The sequence below is a fragment of the Rhinoderma darwinii genome, chromosome 1 (assembly GCF_050947455.1).
Source record: "Rhinoderma darwinii isolate aRhiDar2 chromosome 1, aRhiDar2.hap1, whole genome shotgun sequence".
Lineage (NCBI taxonomy): Eukaryota > Metazoa > Chordata > Amphibia > Anura > Rhinodermatidae > Rhinoderma > Rhinoderma darwinii.
The window spans coordinates 247,944,711-247,959,898 of NC_134687.1; the positions used below are offsets into that span (position 1 = coordinate 247,944,711).

At 41.7% G+C, this 15,188-nt stretch overlaps 69 pseudogenes; all 69 read right to left on the reverse strand.

Moving 5' to 3' along the window:
• Positions 1 to 893: 893 nt before the first annotated feature.
• Positions 894 to 1,012, reverse strand: LOC142736966 (5S ribosomal RNA; annotated as a pseudogene).
• A 67-nt stretch (positions 1,013 to 1,079) lies between these two features.
• LOC142687743 (5S ribosomal RNA) lies at positions 1,080 to 1,198 on the reverse strand (annotated as a pseudogene).
• A 68-nt stretch (positions 1,199 to 1,266) lies between these two features.
• Positions 1,267 to 1,385, reverse strand: LOC142735610 (5S ribosomal RNA; annotated as a pseudogene).
• Positions 1,386 to 1,638: 253 nt separating this feature from the next.
• Positions 1,639 to 1,757, reverse strand: LOC142724477 (5S ribosomal RNA; annotated as a pseudogene).
• A 67-nt stretch (positions 1,758 to 1,824) lies between these two features.
• On the reverse strand, positions 1,825 to 1,943 carry LOC142717957 (5S ribosomal RNA; annotated as a pseudogene).
• A 67-nt stretch (positions 1,944 to 2,010) lies between these two features.
• On the reverse strand, positions 2,011 to 2,129 carry LOC142698480 (5S ribosomal RNA; annotated as a pseudogene).
• Positions 2,130 to 2,196: 67 nt separating this feature from the next.
• LOC142677631 (5S ribosomal RNA) lies at positions 2,197 to 2,315 on the reverse strand (annotated as a pseudogene).
• Positions 2,316 to 2,382: 67 nt separating this feature from the next.
• Positions 2,383 to 2,501, reverse strand: LOC142667308 (5S ribosomal RNA; annotated as a pseudogene).
• A 67-nt stretch (positions 2,502 to 2,568) lies between these two features.
• Positions 2,569 to 2,687, reverse strand: LOC142666251 (5S ribosomal RNA; annotated as a pseudogene).
• A 241-nt stretch (positions 2,688 to 2,928) lies between these two features.
• Positions 2,929 to 3,047, reverse strand: LOC142735744 (5S ribosomal RNA; annotated as a pseudogene).
• A 67-nt stretch (positions 3,048 to 3,114) lies between these two features.
• Positions 3,115 to 3,233, reverse strand: LOC142730864 (5S ribosomal RNA; annotated as a pseudogene).
• Positions 3,234 to 3,300: 67 nt separating this feature from the next.
• LOC142668877 (5S ribosomal RNA) lies at positions 3,301 to 3,419 on the reverse strand (annotated as a pseudogene).
• A 67-nt stretch (positions 3,420 to 3,486) lies between these two features.
• Positions 3,487 to 3,605, reverse strand: LOC142736580 (5S ribosomal RNA; annotated as a pseudogene).
• Positions 3,606 to 3,672: 67 nt separating this feature from the next.
• Positions 3,673 to 3,790, reverse strand: LOC142711927 (5S ribosomal RNA; annotated as a pseudogene).
• A 67-nt stretch (positions 3,791 to 3,857) lies between these two features.
• LOC142696554 (5S ribosomal RNA) lies at positions 3,858 to 3,976 on the reverse strand (annotated as a pseudogene).
• Positions 3,977 to 4,043: 67 nt separating this feature from the next.
• On the reverse strand, positions 4,044 to 4,162 carry LOC142737783 (5S ribosomal RNA; annotated as a pseudogene).
• A 67-nt stretch (positions 4,163 to 4,229) lies between these two features.
• On the reverse strand, positions 4,230 to 4,348 carry LOC142691129 (5S ribosomal RNA; annotated as a pseudogene).
• Positions 4,349 to 4,415: 67 nt separating this feature from the next.
• On the reverse strand, positions 4,416 to 4,534 carry LOC142687864 (5S ribosomal RNA; annotated as a pseudogene).
• A 67-nt stretch (positions 4,535 to 4,601) lies between these two features.
• LOC142734453 (5S ribosomal RNA) lies at positions 4,602 to 4,720 on the reverse strand (annotated as a pseudogene).
• A 67-nt stretch (positions 4,721 to 4,787) lies between these two features.
• LOC142669737 (5S ribosomal RNA) lies at positions 4,788 to 4,906 on the reverse strand (annotated as a pseudogene).
• Positions 4,907 to 4,973: 67 nt separating this feature from the next.
• LOC142694407 (5S ribosomal RNA) lies at positions 4,974 to 5,092 on the reverse strand (annotated as a pseudogene).
• Positions 5,093 to 5,159: 67 nt separating this feature from the next.
• Positions 5,160 to 5,278, reverse strand: LOC142734519 (5S ribosomal RNA; annotated as a pseudogene).
• A 67-nt stretch (positions 5,279 to 5,345) lies between these two features.
• Positions 5,346 to 5,464, reverse strand: LOC142737092 (5S ribosomal RNA; annotated as a pseudogene).
• A 67-nt stretch (positions 5,465 to 5,531) lies between these two features.
• On the reverse strand, positions 5,532 to 5,650 carry LOC142732894 (5S ribosomal RNA; annotated as a pseudogene).
• Positions 5,651 to 5,717: 67 nt separating this feature from the next.
• LOC142687986 (5S ribosomal RNA) lies at positions 5,718 to 5,836 on the reverse strand (annotated as a pseudogene).
• A 67-nt stretch (positions 5,837 to 5,903) lies between these two features.
• On the reverse strand, positions 5,904 to 6,022 carry LOC142735611 (5S ribosomal RNA; annotated as a pseudogene).
• Positions 6,023 to 6,275: 253 nt separating this feature from the next.
• Positions 6,276 to 6,394, reverse strand: LOC142738109 (5S ribosomal RNA; annotated as a pseudogene).
• Positions 6,395 to 6,461: 67 nt separating this feature from the next.
• Positions 6,462 to 6,580, reverse strand: LOC142718074 (5S ribosomal RNA; annotated as a pseudogene).
• A 253-nt stretch (positions 6,581 to 6,833) lies between these two features.
• LOC142737655 (5S ribosomal RNA) lies at positions 6,834 to 6,952 on the reverse strand (annotated as a pseudogene).
• A 67-nt stretch (positions 6,953 to 7,019) lies between these two features.
• On the reverse strand, positions 7,020 to 7,138 carry LOC142732677 (5S ribosomal RNA; annotated as a pseudogene).
• A 67-nt stretch (positions 7,139 to 7,205) lies between these two features.
• Positions 7,206 to 7,324, reverse strand: LOC142702351 (5S ribosomal RNA; annotated as a pseudogene).
• Positions 7,325 to 7,577: 253 nt separating this feature from the next.
• Positions 7,578 to 7,696, reverse strand: LOC142715537 (5S ribosomal RNA; annotated as a pseudogene).
• A 67-nt stretch (positions 7,697 to 7,763) lies between these two features.
• Positions 7,764 to 7,882, reverse strand: LOC142735883 (5S ribosomal RNA; annotated as a pseudogene).
• A 67-nt stretch (positions 7,883 to 7,949) lies between these two features.
• LOC142730230 (5S ribosomal RNA) lies at positions 7,950 to 8,068 on the reverse strand (annotated as a pseudogene).
• Positions 8,069 to 8,135: 67 nt separating this feature from the next.
• On the reverse strand, positions 8,136 to 8,254 carry LOC142737763 (5S ribosomal RNA; annotated as a pseudogene).
• Positions 8,255 to 8,321: 67 nt separating this feature from the next.
• On the reverse strand, positions 8,322 to 8,440 carry LOC142688107 (5S ribosomal RNA; annotated as a pseudogene).
• A 67-nt stretch (positions 8,441 to 8,507) lies between these two features.
• LOC142732348 (5S ribosomal RNA) lies at positions 8,508 to 8,626 on the reverse strand (annotated as a pseudogene).
• Positions 8,627 to 8,692: 66 nt separating this feature from the next.
• LOC142734464 (5S ribosomal RNA) lies at positions 8,693 to 8,811 on the reverse strand (annotated as a pseudogene).
• Positions 8,812 to 8,878: 67 nt separating this feature from the next.
• On the reverse strand, positions 8,879 to 8,997 carry LOC142672510 (5S ribosomal RNA; annotated as a pseudogene).
• Positions 8,998 to 9,064: 67 nt separating this feature from the next.
• LOC142683243 (5S ribosomal RNA) lies at positions 9,065 to 9,183 on the reverse strand (annotated as a pseudogene).
• Positions 9,184 to 9,250: 67 nt separating this feature from the next.
• Positions 9,251 to 9,369, reverse strand: LOC142736933 (5S ribosomal RNA; annotated as a pseudogene).
• A 67-nt stretch (positions 9,370 to 9,436) lies between these two features.
• Positions 9,437 to 9,555, reverse strand: LOC142700073 (5S ribosomal RNA; annotated as a pseudogene).
• A 67-nt stretch (positions 9,556 to 9,622) lies between these two features.
• LOC142704459 (5S ribosomal RNA) lies at positions 9,623 to 9,741 on the reverse strand (annotated as a pseudogene).
• Positions 9,742 to 9,808: 67 nt separating this feature from the next.
• LOC142738469 (5S ribosomal RNA) lies at positions 9,809 to 9,927 on the reverse strand (annotated as a pseudogene).
• A 67-nt stretch (positions 9,928 to 9,994) lies between these two features.
• LOC142737258 (5S ribosomal RNA) lies at positions 9,995 to 10,113 on the reverse strand (annotated as a pseudogene).
• Positions 10,114 to 10,180: 67 nt separating this feature from the next.
• LOC142735689 (5S ribosomal RNA) lies at positions 10,181 to 10,299 on the reverse strand (annotated as a pseudogene).
• Positions 10,300 to 10,366: 67 nt separating this feature from the next.
• On the reverse strand, positions 10,367 to 10,485 carry LOC142699007 (5S ribosomal RNA; annotated as a pseudogene).
• Positions 10,486 to 10,552: 67 nt separating this feature from the next.
• Positions 10,553 to 10,671, reverse strand: LOC142735535 (5S ribosomal RNA; annotated as a pseudogene).
• A 67-nt stretch (positions 10,672 to 10,738) lies between these two features.
• On the reverse strand, positions 10,739 to 10,857 carry LOC142738159 (5S ribosomal RNA; annotated as a pseudogene).
• A 67-nt stretch (positions 10,858 to 10,924) lies between these two features.
• Positions 10,925 to 11,043, reverse strand: LOC142725207 (5S ribosomal RNA; annotated as a pseudogene).
• Positions 11,044 to 11,110: 67 nt separating this feature from the next.
• Positions 11,111 to 11,229, reverse strand: LOC142696587 (5S ribosomal RNA; annotated as a pseudogene).
• Positions 11,230 to 11,297: 68 nt separating this feature from the next.
• On the reverse strand, positions 11,298 to 11,416 carry LOC142737369 (5S ribosomal RNA; annotated as a pseudogene).
• A 253-nt stretch (positions 11,417 to 11,669) lies between these two features.
• Positions 11,670 to 11,788, reverse strand: LOC142728600 (5S ribosomal RNA; annotated as a pseudogene).
• Positions 11,789 to 11,855: 67 nt separating this feature from the next.
• On the reverse strand, positions 11,856 to 11,974 carry LOC142737900 (5S ribosomal RNA; annotated as a pseudogene).
• Positions 11,975 to 12,041: 67 nt separating this feature from the next.
• On the reverse strand, positions 12,042 to 12,160 carry LOC142668456 (5S ribosomal RNA; annotated as a pseudogene).
• A 253-nt stretch (positions 12,161 to 12,413) lies between these two features.
• Positions 12,414 to 12,532, reverse strand: LOC142737758 (5S ribosomal RNA; annotated as a pseudogene).
• Positions 12,533 to 12,599: 67 nt separating this feature from the next.
• LOC142675930 (5S ribosomal RNA) lies at positions 12,600 to 12,718 on the reverse strand (annotated as a pseudogene).
• A 67-nt stretch (positions 12,719 to 12,785) lies between these two features.
• On the reverse strand, positions 12,786 to 12,904 carry LOC142737125 (5S ribosomal RNA; annotated as a pseudogene).
• A 67-nt stretch (positions 12,905 to 12,971) lies between these two features.
• LOC142737731 (5S ribosomal RNA) lies at positions 12,972 to 13,090 on the reverse strand (annotated as a pseudogene).
• A 67-nt stretch (positions 13,091 to 13,157) lies between these two features.
• LOC142683489 (5S ribosomal RNA) lies at positions 13,158 to 13,276 on the reverse strand (annotated as a pseudogene).
• Positions 13,277 to 13,343: 67 nt separating this feature from the next.
• On the reverse strand, positions 13,344 to 13,462 carry LOC142698080 (5S ribosomal RNA; annotated as a pseudogene).
• Positions 13,463 to 13,529: 67 nt separating this feature from the next.
• LOC142730041 (5S ribosomal RNA) lies at positions 13,530 to 13,648 on the reverse strand (annotated as a pseudogene).
• Positions 13,649 to 13,715: 67 nt separating this feature from the next.
• Positions 13,716 to 13,834, reverse strand: LOC142675168 (5S ribosomal RNA; annotated as a pseudogene).
• A 67-nt stretch (positions 13,835 to 13,901) lies between these two features.
• LOC142735495 (5S ribosomal RNA) lies at positions 13,902 to 14,020 on the reverse strand (annotated as a pseudogene).
• Positions 14,021 to 14,087: 67 nt separating this feature from the next.
• Positions 14,088 to 14,206, reverse strand: LOC142736021 (5S ribosomal RNA; annotated as a pseudogene).
• A 252-nt stretch (positions 14,207 to 14,458) lies between these two features.
• LOC142731808 (5S ribosomal RNA) lies at positions 14,459 to 14,577 on the reverse strand (annotated as a pseudogene).
• A 67-nt stretch (positions 14,578 to 14,644) lies between these two features.
• Positions 14,645 to 14,763, reverse strand: LOC142673803 (5S ribosomal RNA; annotated as a pseudogene).
• Positions 14,764 to 14,830: 67 nt separating this feature from the next.
• On the reverse strand, positions 14,831 to 14,949 carry LOC142737842 (5S ribosomal RNA; annotated as a pseudogene).
• Positions 14,950 to 15,016: 67 nt separating this feature from the next.
• On the reverse strand, positions 15,017 to 15,135 carry LOC142738197 (5S ribosomal RNA; annotated as a pseudogene).
• Between the last annotated feature and the right edge of the window lie 53 nt (positions 15,136 to 15,188).

Sequence of the window (15,188 nt, forward strand, 5' to 3'; positions counted from 1 at the left end):
TGCCTAAAATATATTCTAACAAAAATAAGGCCCCAAAATCCACTAGGTGCTCCTTTGCTTCTGAGGCCGGTGCTTCATTCCAGTAGCACGCTACGGCCACATGTGGGATATTTCCTAAAACTGCAGAAACTGGGCAACAAATATTGAGTTGCATTTCTCTGGTAAAACCTTCTGTGTTATAAAAAAAATTGTACTAAAAATTTATTTCTGCAAAAAAATATGAAATTTGTAAAATTCACCTCTACATTGCTTTAATTCCTGTGACATGTGTAAAGGGTTAAGACATTTTCTAAATGCTGTATTGAATACTTTGAGGGGTGAAGTTTTTAAAATGGGGTGACTTTTTGGGGGTTTCTAATATATAAGGCCCTCAAAGTCACTTCACAACTGAACTGGCCCCTGTAAAAATGGCCTTTTGAAATTTTCTTGAAAATGTGAGAAATTGCTGCTAAAGTTCTAAGCCTTGTGAGGTCATAGAAAAATAAAAGGATGTTCAAAAAACGATGCCAATCTAAAGTAGACATATGGGGGATGTTAATTAGAAACAATTTTGGGTGGTATAACTGCCTGTCTTACAAGCAGATACATTTAAATTGAGAAAAATGCTAATTTTTGCAATTTTTCGCTAAATTTTGGTGTTTTTCACAATTAAATACTGAACATATCGAGCAAATTTTGCCAGTAACATAAAGTCCAATGTGTCACGAGAAAACAATCTCAGAATCGCTTGGATAGGTGAAAGCATTCCGGAGTTATTACCACATAAAGTGACACATGTCAGATTTGAAAAATGAGGCTCGGTCAGGAAGGTCAAAAGTGGCTAAAGAGGGAAGGGGTTAATCCATAGTCCTTTTTAATCGATTGTGAAACAAAATCTAAACGACATAATAAAAATTCAACCGCACCACGGATTCCCAGACAGTCTCCCACACTGGTACTAGCGAGGCCTTAAGCTGTGTAACTTCTGCGATCTGACGAGAGCAGGGACTTTCAGCTTAGAATGGCCATTGACATTAAATGCTTTAATCCATAGTCCTTTTTAATCGATTGTGAAACAAAATCTAAACGACATAATAAAAAGTCAACCGCACCACGGATTCCCAGACAGTCTCCCACACTGGTACTAGCGAGGCCTTAAGCTGTGTAACTTCTGCGATCTGACGAGAGCAGGCACATTCAGCTTAGAATGGCCATTGACATTAAAAGCCTTAATCCATAGTCCTATTTAATCTATTGTGAAACAAAATCTAAACAACATAATAAAGAAGTCAACCGCACCACGGATTCCCAGACAGTCTCCCACACTGGTACTAGCGAGGCCTTAAGCTGTGTAACTTCTGCGATCTGACGAGAGCAGGGACTTTCAGCTTAGAATGGCAATTGCCATTAAATGCTTTAATCCATAGTCCTTTTTAATCGATTGTGAAACAAAATCTAAACGACATAATAAAAATGCAACCGCACCACGGATTCCCAGACAGTCTCCCACACTGGTACTAGCGAGGCTTTAAGCTGTGTACCTTCTGCGTTCTGACGAGAGCAGGCACATTCAGCTTAGAATGGCCATTGACGTGAAATGCTTTAATCCATAGTCCTATTTAATCTATTGTGAAACAAAATCTAAACGACATAATAAAAAGTCAACCGCACCCCGGATTCCCAGACAGTCTCCCACACTGGTACTAGCGAGGCCTTAAGCTGTGTAACTTCTGCGATCTGACGAGAGCAGGCACATTCAGCTTAGAATGGCCATTGACATTAAATGCTTTAATCCATAGTCCTTTTTAATCGATTGTGAAACAAAATCTAAACGACATAATAAAATGTCAACCGCACCACGGATTCCCAGACAGTCTCCCACACTGGTACTAGCGAGGCCTTAAGCTGTGTAACTTCTGCGATCTGACGAGAGCAGGCACATTCAGCTTAGAATGGCCATTGACATTAAATGCTTTAATCCATAGTCCTTTTTAATCGATTGTGAAACAAAATCTAAACGACATAATAAAAAGTCAACCGCACCACGGATTCCCAGACAGTCTCCCACACTGGTACTAGCGAGGCTTTAAGCTGTGTAACTTCTGCGATCTGACGAGAGCAGCCACATTCAGCTTAGAATGGCCATTGACATTAAAAGCTTTAATCCATAGTCCTTTTTAATCGATTGTGAAACAAAATCTAAACGACATAATAAAAATTCAACCGCACCACGGATTCCCAAACAGTCTCCCACACTGGTACTAGCGAGGCCTTAAGCTGGGTAACTTCTGCGATCTGACGAGAGCAGGCACATTCAGCTAAGAATGGCCATTGACGTTAAATGCTTTAATCCATAGTCCTATTTAATCTATTGTGAAACAAAATCTAAACGACATAATAAAAAGTCAACTGCACCACGGATTCCCAGACAGTCTCCCACACTGGTACTAGCGAGGCGTTAAGCTGCGTAACTTCTGCGATCTAACGAGAGCAGGCACATTCAGCTTAGAATGGCCATTGACATTAAATGCTTTAATCCATAGTCCTTTTTAATCGATTGTGAAACAAAATCTAAACGACATAATAAAAAGTCAACCGCACCACGGATTCCCAGACAGTCTCCCACACTGGTACTAGCGAGGCGTTAAGCTGCGTAACTTCTGCGATCTAACGAGAGCAGGCACATTCAGCTTAGAATGGCCATTGACATTAAATGATTTAATCCATAGTCCTTTTTAATCGATTGTGAAACAAAATCTAAACGACATAATAAAAAGTCAACCGCACCACGAATTCCCAGACTGGTACTAGCGAGGCCTTAAGCTGTGCAACTCCTGCGATCTGACGAGAGCAGGGACATTCAGCGTAGAATGGCCATTGACATTAAATGCTTTAATCCATAGTCCTTTTTAATCGATTGTGAAACAAAATCTAAACGACATAATAAAAAGTCAACCGCACCACGGATTCCCAGACAGTCTCCCACACAGGTACTAGCAAGGCCTTAAGCTGTGTAACTTCTGCGATCTGACGAGAGCAGGCACATCCAGCTTAGAATGGCCATTGACATTAAATGATTTAATCCATAGTCCTTTTTAATCGATTATGAAACAAAATCTAAACGACATAATAAAAAGTCAACCGCACCACGGATTCCCAGACAGTCTACCACACTGGTACTAGCGAGGCCTTAAGCTGTGTAACTTCTGCGTTCTGACGAGAGCAGGCACATTCAGCTTAGAATGGCCATTGACGTTAAATGCTTTAATCCATAGTCCTATTTAATCTATTGTGAAACAAAATCTAAACGACATAATAAAAAGTCAACCGCACCACGGATTCCCAGCCAGTCTCCCACACTGGTACTAGCGAGACCTTAAGCTGTGTAACTTCTGCGATCTGACGAGAGCAGGGACATTCAGCTTAGAATGGCCATTGACATTAAATGCTTTAATCCATAGTCCTTTTTAATCGATTGTGAAACAAAATCTAAACGACATAATAAAAATTCAACCGCACCACGGATTCCCAGACAGTCTCCCACACTGGTACTAGCGAGGCCTTAAGCTGTGTAACTTCTGCGATCTGACGAGAGCAGGCACATTCAGCTTAGAATGGCCATTGACGTTAAATGCTTTAATCCATAGTCCTATTTAATCTATTGTGAAACAAAATCTAAATGACATAATAAAAAGTCAACCGCACCACGGATTCCCAGACAGTCTCCCACACTGGTACTAGCGAGGCATTAAGCTGCGTAACTTCTGCGATCTAACGAGAGCAGGCACATTCAGCTAGAATGGCCATTGACATTAAATGCTTTAATCCATAGTCCTTTTTAATCGATTGTGAAACAAAATCTAAACGACATAATAAAAAGTCAACCGCACCACGGAGCCCCAGACAGTCTCCCACACTGGTACTAGCGAGGCCTTAAGCTGTGTAACTTCTGCGATCTGATGAGAGCAGGCACATTCAGCTTAGAATGGCCATTGACATTAAAAGCCTTAATCCATAGTCCTATTTAATCTATTGTGAAACAAAATCTAAACAACATAATAAAAAGTCAACCGCACCACGGATTCCCCGACAGTCTCCCACACTGGTACTAGCGAGGCCTTAAGCTGTGTAACTTCTGCGATCTGACGAGAGCAGGCACATTCAGCTTAGAATAGCCATTGACGTTAAATGCTTTAATCCATAGTCCTATTTAATCTATTGTGAAACAAAATCTAAATGACATAATAAAAAGTCAACCGCACCACGGATTCCCAGACAGTCTCCCACACTGGTACTAGCGAGGCGTTAAGCTGTGTAACTTCTGCGATCTAACGAGAGCAGGCACAGCCAGCTTAAAATGGCCATTGACATTAAATGCTTTAATCCATAGTCCTTTTTAATCGATTGTGAAACAAAATCGAAACGACATAATAAAAAGTCAACCGCACCACGGATTCCCAGACAGTCTCCCACACTGGTACTAGCGAGGCCTTAAGCTGTGTAACTTCTGCGATCTGACGAGAGCAGGCACATTCAGCTTAGAATGGCCATTGACATTAAAAGCCTTAATCCATAGTCCTATTTAATCTATTGTGAAACAAAATCTAAACAACATAATAAAAAGTCAACCGCACCACGGATTCCCAGACAGTCTCCCACACTGGTACTAGCAAGGCCTTAAGCTGTGTAACTTCTGCGATCTGACGAGAGCAGGGACTTTCAGCTTAGAATGGCCATTGACATTAAATGCTTTAATCCATAGTCCTTTTTAATCGATTGTGAAACAAAATCTAAACGACATAATAAAAAGTCAACGGCACCACGGATTCCCAGACAGTCTCCCACACTGGTACTAGCGAGGCCTTAAGCTGTGTAACTTCTGCGATCTGACGAGAGCAGGCACATTCAGCTTAGAATGGCCATTGACATTAAATGCTTTAATCCATAGTCCTATTTAATCTATTGTGAAACAAAATCTAAACGACATAATAAAAAGTCAACCGCACCACGGATTCCCAGCCAGTCTCCCACACTGGTACTAGCGAGGCGTTAAGCTGTGTAACTTCTGCGATCTAACGAGAGCAGGCACATCCAGCTTAGAATGGCCATTGACATTAAACGCTTTAATCCATAGTCCTTTTTAATCGATTGTGAAACAAAATCTAAACGACATAATAAAAAGTCAACCGCACCACGGATTCCCAGACAGTCTCCCACACTGGTACTAGCGAGGTCTTAAGCTGTGTAACTTCTGCGATCTGACGAGAGCAGGCACATTCAGCTTAGAATGGCCATTGACATTAAAAGCCTTAATCCATAGTCCTATTTAATCTATTGTGAAACAAAATCTAAACAACATAATAAAAAGTCAACCGCACCACGGATTCCCAGACAGTCTCCCACACTGGTACTAGCGAGGCCTTAAGCTGTGTAACTTCTGCGATCTGACGAGAGCAGGGACTTTCATCTTAGAATGGCCATTGACATTAAATGCTTTAATCCATAGTCCTTTTTAATCGATTGTGAAACAAAATCTAAACGACATAATAAAAAGTCAACCACACCACGGATTCCCAGACAGTCTCCCACACTGGTACTAGCGAGGCCTTAAGCTGTGTAACTTCTGCGATCTGACGAGAGCAGGCACATTCAGCTTAGAATGGCCATTGACGTTAAATGCTTTAATCCATAGTCCTATTTAATCTATTGTGAAACAAAATCTAAACGACATAATAAAAAGTCAACCGCACCACGGATTCCCAGACAGTCTCCCACACTGGTACTAGCGAGGCCTTAAGCTGTGTAACTTCTGCGATCTGACGAGAGCAGGCACATTCAGCTTAGAATGGCCATTGACATTAAAAGCCTTAATCCATAGTCCTATTTAATCTATTGTGAAACAAAATCTAAACAACATAATAAAAAGTCAACCGCACCACGGATTCCCAGACAGTCTCCCACACTGGTACTAGCGAGGCCTTAAGCTGTGTAACTTCTGCGATCTGACGAGAGCAGGGACTTTCAGCTTAGAATGGCAATTGCCATTAAATGCTTTAATCCATAGTCCTTTTTAATCGATTGTGAAACAAAATCTAAACGACATAATAAAAATGCAACCGCACCACGGATTCCCAGACAGTCTCCCACACTGGTACTAGCGAGGCTTTAAGCTGTGTACCTTCTGCGTTCTGACGAGAGCAGGCACATTCAGCTTAGAATGGCCATTGACGTGAAATGCTTTAATCCATAGTCCTATTTAATCTATTGTGAAACAAAATCTAAACGACATAATAAAAAGTCAACCGCACCCCGGATTCCCAGACAGTCTCCCACACTGGTACTAGCGAGGCCTTAAGCTGTGTAACTTCTGCGATCTGACAAGAGCAGGCACATTCAGCTTAGAATGGCCATTGACATTAAATGCTTTAATCCATAGTCCTTTTTAATCGATTGTGAAACAAAATCTAAACGACATAATAAAATGTCAACCGCACCACGGATTCCCAGACAGTCTCCCACACTGGTACTAGCGAGGCCTTAAGCTGTGTAACTTCTGCGATCTGACGAGAGCAGGCACATTCAGCTTAGAATGGCCATTGACATTAAATGCTTTAATCCATAGTCCTTTTTAATCTATTGTGAAACAAAATCTAAACGACATAATAAAAAGTCAACCGCGCCACGGACTCCCAGACAGTCTCCCACACTGGTACTAGCGAGGCGTTATGCTGCGTAACTTCTGCGATCTAACGAGAGCAGGCACATTCAGCTTAGAATGGCCATTGACATTAAATGCTTTAATCCATAGTCCTTTTTAATCGATTGTGAAACAAAATCTAAACGACATAATAAAAAATCAACCGCACCATGGATTCCCAGACAGTCTCCCACACTGGTACTAGCGAGGCCTTAAGCTGTGTAACTTCTGCGATCTGACGAGAGCAGGTACATTCAGCTTAGAATGGCCATTGACATCAAAAGCCTTAATCCATAGTCCTATTTAATCTATTGTGAAACAAAATCTAAACAACATAATAAAAAGACAACCGCACCACGGATTCCCAGACAGTCTCCCACACTGGTACTAGCGAGGCCTTAAGCTGTGTAACTTCTGCGATCTGACGAGAGCAGGCACATTCAGCTTAGAATGGCCATTGACATTAAATGCTTTAATCCATAGTCCTTTTTAATCGATTGTGAAACAAAATCTAAACGACATAATAAAAAGTCAACCGCACCACGGATTCCCAGACAGTCTCCCACACTGGTACTAGCGAGGGCTTAAGCTGTGTAACTTCTGCGATCTGACAAGAGCAGGGACATTCAGCTTAGAATGGCCATTGACATTAAATGCTTTAATCCATAGTCCTTTTTAATCGATTGTGAAACAAAATCTAAACGACATAATAAAAAGTCAACCGCACCACGGATTCCCCGACAGTCTCCCACACTGGAACTAGCGAGGCGTTAAGCTGTGTAACTTCTGCGATCTAACGAGAGTAGGTACATCCAGCTTAGAATGGCCATTGACATTAAATGTTTTAATCCATAGTCCTTTTTAATCGATTGTGAAACAAAATCTAAACGACATAATAAAAAGTCAACCGCACCACGGATTCCCAGACAGTCTCCCACACTGGTACTAGCGAGGCCTTAAGCTGTGTAACTTCTGCGATCTGACGAGAGCAGGCACATCCAGCTTAGAATGGCCATTGACATTAAATGCTTTAATCCATAGTCCTTTTTAATCGATTGTGAAACAAAATCTAAACGTCATAATAAAAATTCAACCGCACCACGGATTCCCAGACAGTCGCCCACACTGGTACTAGCGAGGCCTTAAGCTGTGTAACTTCTGCGTTCTGACGAGAGCAGGCACATTCAGCTTAGAATGGCCATTGACATTAAATGCTTTAATCCATAGTCCTATTTAATCTATTGTGAAACAAAATCTAAACGACATAATAAAAAGTCAACCTCACCACGGATTCCCAGACAGTCTCCCACCCTGGTACTAGCGAGGCCTTAAGCTGTGTAACTTCTGCGATCTGACGAGAGCAGGCACATTCAGCTTAGAATGGCCATTGACATTAAATGCTTTAATCCATAGTCCTTTTTAATCGATTGTGAAACAAAATCTAAACGACATAATAAAAAGTCAACCGCACCACGGATTCCCAGACAGTCTCCCACACTGGTACTAGCGAGGCCTTAAGCTGTGTAACTTCTGCGATCTGCCGAGAGCAGGCACATTCAGCTTAGAATGGCCATTGACGTTAAATGCTTTAATCCATAGTCCTATTTAATCTATTGTGAAACAAAATCTAAACGACATAATAAAAAGTCAACCGCACCACGGATTCCCAGACAGTCTCCCACACTGGTACTAGCGAGGCCTTAAGCTGTGTAACTTCTGCGATCTGACGAGAGCAGGCACATTCAGCTTAGAATGGCCATTGACATTAAAAGCCTTAATCCATATTCCTATTTAATCTATTGTGAAACAAAATCTAAACAACATAATAAAAAGTCAACCGCACCACGGATTCCCAGACAGTCTCCCACACTGGTACTAGCGAGGCCTTAAGCTGTGTAACTTCTGCGATCTGACGAGAGCAGGAACAGTCAGCTTAGAATGGCCATTGACATTAAATGCTTTAATCCATAGTCCTTTTTAATCGATTGTGAAACAAAATCTAAACGACATAATAAAAGTCAACCGCACCACGGATTCCCAGACAGTCTCCCACACTGGTACTAGCGAGGCCTTAAGCTGTGTAACTTCTGCGATCTAACGAGAGCAGGGACATTCAGCTTAGAATGGCCATTGACATTAAATGCTTTAATCCATAGTCCTTTTTAATCGATTGTGAAACAAAATCTAAACGACATAATAAAAAGTCAACCGCACCACGGATTCCCAGACAGTCTCCCACACTGGTACTAGCGAGGCCTTAAGCTGTGTAACTGCTGCAATCTGACGAGAGCAGGGACATTCAGCTTAGAATGGCCATTGACATTAAATGCTTTTATCCATAGTCCTTTTTAATCGATTGTGAAACAAAATCTAAACGACATAATAAAAAGTCAAACGCACCACGGATTCCCAGACAGTCTCCCACACTGGTACTAGCGAGGCCTTAAGCTGTGTAACTTCTGCGATCTGACGAGAGCATGCACATTCAGCTTAGAATGGCCATTGACATTAAAAGCCTTAATCCATAGTCCTATTTAATCTATTGTGAAACAAAATCTAAACAACATAATAAAAAGTCAACCGCACCACGGATTCCCAGACAGTCTCCCACACTGGTACTAGCGAGGCCTTAAGCTGTGTAACTTCTGCAATCTGACGAGAGCAGGGACTTTCAGCTTAGAATGGCCATTGACATTAAATGCTTTAATCCATAGTCCTTTTTAATCGATTGTGAAACAAAATCTAAACGACATAATAAAAAGTCAACCGCACCACGGATTCCCAGACAGTCTCCCACACTGGTACTAGCGAGGTCTTAAGCTGTGTAACTTGTGCGATCTGACGAGAGCAGGCACATTAAGCTTAGAATGGCCATTGACATTAAATGCTTTAATCCATAGTCCTTTTTAATCGATTGTGAAACAAAATCTAAACGACATAATAAAAATTCAACCGCACAACGGATTCCCAGACAGTCTACCACACTGGTACTAGCGAGGCCTTAAGCTGTGTAACTTCTGCGTTCTGACGAGAGCAGGCACATTCAGCTTAGAATGGCCATTGACGTTAAATGCTTTAATCCATAGTCCTATTTAATCTATTGTGAAACAAAATCTAAACGACATAATAAAAAGGCAACCGCACCACGGATTCCCAGACAGTCTCCCACACTGGTACTAGCGAGGCCTTAAGCTGTGTAACTTCTGCGATCTGACGAAAGCAGGCACATTCAGCTTAGAATGGCCATTGACATTAAATGCTTTAATCCATAGTCCTTTTTAATCGATTGTGAAACAAAATCTAAACGACATAATAAAAAGTCCACCGCACCACGGATTCCCAGACAGTCTCCCACACTGGTACTAGCGAGGCCTTAAGCTGTGTAACTTCTGCGATCTGACGAGAGCAGGGACATTCAGCTTAGAATGGCCATTGACATTAAATGCTTTAATCCATAGTCCTTTTTAATCGATTGTGAAACAAAATCTAAACGACATAATAAAAATTCAACCGCACCACGGATTCCCAGACAGTCTCCCACACTGGTACTAGCGAGGCCTTAAGCTGTGTAACTTCTGCGATCTGACGAGAGCAGGCACATTCAGCTTAGAATGGCAATTGACGTTAAATGCTTTAATCCATAGTCCTATTTAATCTATTGTGAAACAAAATCTAAACGACATAATAAAAAGTCAACCACACCACGGATTCCCAGACAGTCTCCCACACTGGTACTAGCGAGGCGTTAAGCTGTGTAACTTCTGCGATCTAACGAGAGCAGGCACATTCAGCTTAGAATGGCCATTGACATTAAATGCTTTAATCCATAGTCCTTTTTAATCGATTGTGAAACAAAATCTAAACGACATAATAAAAAGTCAACCGCACCACGGATTCCCAGACAGTCTCCCACGCTGGTACTAACGAGGCCTTAAGCTGTGTAACTTCTGCGATCTGACGAGAGCAGGCACATTCAGCTTAGAATGGCCATTGCCATTAAAAGCCTTAATCCATAGTCCTATTTAATCTATTGTGAAACAAAATCTAAACAACTTAATAAAAAGTCAACCGCACCACGGATTCCCAGACAGTCTCCCACACTGGTACTAGCGAGGCCTTAAGCTGTGTAACTTCTGCGATCTGACGAGAGCAGGCACATTCAGATTAGAATAGCCATTGACATTAAATGCCTTAATCCATAGTCCTATTTAATCTATTGTGAAACAAAATCTAAACGACATAATAAAAAGTCAACCGCACCACGGATTCCCAGACAGTCTCCAACACTGGTACTAGCGAGGCCTTAAGCTGTGTAACTTCTGCGTTCTGACGAGAGCAGGCACATTCAGCTTAGAATGGCCATTGACGTTAAATGCTTTAATCCATAGTCCTATTTAATCTATTGTGAAACAAAATCTAAACGACATAATAAAAAGGCAACCGCACCACGGATTCCCAGACAGTCTCCCACACTGGTACTAGCAAGGCCTTAAGCTGTGTAACTTCTGCGATCTGCCGAGAGCAGGCACATTCAGCTTAGAATGGCCATTGACATTAAATGCTTTTCATCCATAGTCCTTTTTAATTGATTGTGAAACAAAATCTAAACGACATAATAAAAATTCAACCGCACCACGGATTCCCATACAGTCTCCCACACTGGTACTAGCGAGGCCTTAAGCTGTGTAACTTCTGCGATCTGACGAGAGCAGGCACATTCAGCTTAGAATGGCCATTGACGTTAAATGCTTTAATCCATAGTCCTATTTAATCTATTGTGAAACTAAATCTTAACGACATAATAAAAAGTCAATCACACCACGGATTCCCAGACAGTCTCCCACACTGGTACTAGTGAGGCGTTAAGCTGTGTAACTTCTGCGATCTAACGAGAGCAGGCACATTCAGCTTAGAATTGCCATTGACATTAAATGCTTTAATCCATAGTCCTTTTTAATCGATTGTGAAACAAAATCTAAACGACATAATAAAAAGTCAACCGCACCACGGATTCCCAGACAGTCTCCCACACTAGTACTAGCGAGGCCTTAAGCTGTGTAACTTCTGCGAACTGACGAGAGCAGGTACATTCAGCTTAGAATGGCCATTGACATTAAAAGCCTTAATCCATAGTCCTATTTCATCTATTGTGAAACAAAATCTAAACAACATACAATAAAGTCAACCGCACCACGGATTCCCAGACAGTCTCCCACACTGGTACTAGCGAGGCCTTAAGCTGTGTAACTTCTGCAATCTGACGAGAGCAGGGACATTCAGCTTAGAATGGCCATTGACATTAAATGCTTTAATCCATAGTCCTTTTTAATCGATTGTGAAACAAAATCTAAACGACATAATAAAAGTTCAACCGCTCCACGGATTCCCAGACAGTCTCCCACACTGGTACTAGCGAGGCCTTAAGCTGTGTAACTTCTGCGATCTGACGAGAGCAGGCACATTCAGCTTAGAATGGCCATTGACGTTAAATGCTTTAATCCATAGTCCTATTTAATCTATTGTGAAACAAAATCTAAACGACATAATAAAAAGTCAACCACACCACGGATTCCCAGACAGTCTCCCACACTGGTACTAGCGAGGCGTTAAGCTGTGTAACTTCTGCGATCTAACGAGAGCAGGCACATTCAGCTTAGAATGGCCATTGCCATTAAAAGCCTTAATCCATAGTCCTATTTAATCTATTGTGAAACAAAATCTAAACAACATAATAAAAAGTCAACCGCACCACGGATTCCCAGACAGTCTCCCACACTGGTAATAGCGAGGCCTTAAGCTGTGTAACTTCTGCGATCTGACGAGAGCAGGCACATTCAGCTTAGAATGGCCATTGACATTAAATGCTTTAATCCATAGTCCTTTTTAATCGATTGTGAAACAAAATCTAAACGACATAATAAAAAGTCAACCGCACCACGGATTCCCAGACAGTCTCCCACACTGGTACTAACGAGGCCTTAAGCTGTGTAACTTCTGCGATCTGACGAGAGCAGGCACATTCAGCTTAGAATGTCCATTGCCATTAAAAGCCTTAATCCATAGTCCTATTTAATCTATTGTGAAACAAAATCTAAACAACATAATAAAAAGTCAACCGCACCACGGATTCCCAGACAGTCTCCCACACTGGTATTAGCGAGGCCTTAAGCTGTGTAACTTCTGCGATCTGACGAGAGCAGGCACATTCAGCTTAGAATGGCCATTGACATTAAAAGCCTTAATCCATAGTCCTATTTAATCTATTGTGAAACAAAATCTAAACAACATAATAAAAAGTCAACCGCACCACGGATTCACAGACAGTCTCCCACACTGGTACTAGCGAGGCCTTAAGCTGTGTAACTTCTGCGATCTGACGAGAGCAGGGACATTCAGCTTAGAATGGCCATTGACATTAAATGCTTTAATCCATAGTCCTTTTTAATCGATTGTGAAACAAAATCTAAACGACATAATAAAAATTCAACCGCACCACGGATTCCCAGACAGTCTCCCACACTGGTACTAGCGAGGCCTTAAGATGTGTAACTTCTGCGATCTGACGAGAGCAGGCACATTCAGCTTAGAATGGCCATTGACGTTAAATGCTTTAATCCATAGTCCTATTTAATCTATTGTGAAACAAAATCTAAACGACATAATAAAAAGTCAACAACACCACGGATTCCCAGACAGTCTCCCACACTGGTACTAGCGAGGCGTTAAGCGGTGTAACTTCTGCGATCTAACGAGAGCAGGCACATTCAGCTTAGAATGGCCATTGACATTAAATGCTTTAATCCATAGTCCTTTTTAATCGATTGTGAAACAAAATCTAAACGACATAATAAAAAGTCAACCGCACCACGGATTCCCAGAAAGTCTCCCACACTGGTACTAACGAGGCCTTAAGCTGTGTAACTTCTGCGATCTGACGAGAGCAGGCACATTCAGCTTAGAATGGCCATTGCCATTAAAAGCCTTAATCCATAGTCCTATTTAATCTATTGTGAAACAAAATCTAAACAACATAATAAAAAGTCAACCGCACCACGGATTCCCAGACAGTCTCCCACACTGGTACTAGCGAGGCCTTAAGCTGTGTAACTTCTGCGATCTGACGAGAGCAGGCGCATTCAGCTTAGAATGGCCATTGACATTAAATGCTTTAATCCATAGTCCTTTTTAATCGATTGTGAAACAAAATCTAAACGACATAATAAAAAGTCAACCGCACCACGGATTCCCAGACAGTCTCCCACACTGGTACTAACGAGGCCTTAAGCTGTGTAACTTCTGCGATCTGACGAGAGCAGGCACATTCAGCTTAGAATGGCCATTGCCATTAAAAGCCTTAATCCATAGTCCTATTTAATCTATTGTGAAACAAAATCTAAACAACATAATAAAAAGTCAACCGCACCACGGATTCCCAGACAGTCTCCCACACTAGTACTAGCGAGGCCTTAAGCTGTGTAACTTCTGCGATCTGACGAGAGCAGGCACATTCAGCTTAGAATGGCCATTGACATTAAATGCTTAATCCATAGTCCTTTTTAATCGATTGTGAAACAAAATCTAAACGACATAATAAAAATTCTACCGCACCACGGATTCCCAGACAGTCTCCAACACTGGTACTAGCGAGGCCATAAGCTGTGTAACTTCTGTGTTCTGACGAGAGCAGGCACATTCAGCTTAGAATGGCCATTGACGTTAAATGCTTTAATCCATAGTCCTATTTAATCTATTGTGAAACAAAATCTAAACGACATAATAAAAAGTCAACCGCACCACGGATTCCCAGACAGTCTCCCACACTGGTACTAGCAAGGCCTTAAGCTGTGTAACTTCTGCGATCTGACGAGAGCAGGCACATTCAGCTTAGAATGGCCATTGACATTAAATGTTTTAATCCATAGTCCTTTTTAATTGATTGTGAAACAAAATCTAAACGACATAATAAAAATTCAACCGCACCACGGATTCCCAGACAGTCTCCCACACTGGTACTAGCGAGGCCTTAAGCTGTGTAACTTTTGCGATCTGACGAGAGCAGGCACATTCAGCTTAGAATGGCCATTGACAATAAATGCTTTAATCCATAGTCCTTTTTAATCGATTGTGAAACAAAATCTAAACGACATAATAAAAAGGCAACCGCACCACGGATTCCCAGACAGTCTCCCACACTGGTACTAGCGAGGCCTTAAGCTGTGTAACTTCTGCGATCTGACGAGAGCAGGCACATTCAGCTTAGAATGGCCATAGACATTAAATGCTTTAATCCATAGTCCTTTTTAATCGATTGTGAAACAAAATCTAAACGACATCATAAAAAGTCAACCGCACCACGGATTCCCAGACAGTCTCCCACACTGGTACTAGCGAGGCCTTAAGCTGTGTAACTTCTGCGATCTGACGAGGGCAGGGACATTCAGCTTAGAATGGCCATTGACATCAAATGCTTTAATCCATAGTCCTTTTTAATCGATTGTGAAACAAAATCTAA